General features: G+C 47.5%; 1 protein-coding gene across 1 annotated transcript in view; it reads right to left on the bottom strand.

Annotated features, from left to right (window-relative positions):
- The window catches only part of puf60b (poly-U binding splicing factor b), a 14118-nt gene that overhangs the window by 3144 nt on the left and 10561 nt on the right, over positions 1 to 413 (bottom strand). The gene's annotated exons all lie outside the window — the stretch shown is intronic.

Below are 413 nucleotides of genomic sequence, written 5' to 3'. Positions count from 1 at the left end.
CACTGTGCGATGATCATGCTGAATTTCTGACACTGTCAGAAAACTATCGTAGGCTAACTTTGGTCGCAAGACCGGGAAAACCGGGTGCACCTGGGGTGGCACCTCTGTCCTCGCACCTGGTGGGGCACCTCTGTCCTCTCCCAAGACATCTGGTAGGGGGGGCACCTGGGGTGGCCAGCCAAATTTCAGGGGGGGCCAGTGCCACCCCTGGCCACCACGTAGACACTCCATTTTAATTCACAGTACTACACATAAAATCCACAGAAGTCTTAAAACAAGCTATTTATTTGACACTCGTAGGATAGTCACAACCTCGTTGGCTAATGTTGGTGTTTAAAGGGATCCTATTATGCTTTTTCACTTTTTCAACTTTAGTTAGTCTGTAATGTTGCTGTTTGAGCATAAAAAATATC

This window comes from Sinocyclocheilus rhinocerous, unplaced genomic scaffold (assembly GCF_001515625.1).
Source record: "Sinocyclocheilus rhinocerous isolate Xijiao unplaced genomic scaffold, SAMN03320098_v1.1 scaffold245, whole genome shotgun sequence".
NCBI lineage: Eukaryota > Metazoa > Chordata > Actinopteri > Cypriniformes > Cyprinidae > Sinocyclocheilus > Sinocyclocheilus rhinocerous.
This window is presented reverse-complemented; position numbering and strand designations above follow the sequence as displayed.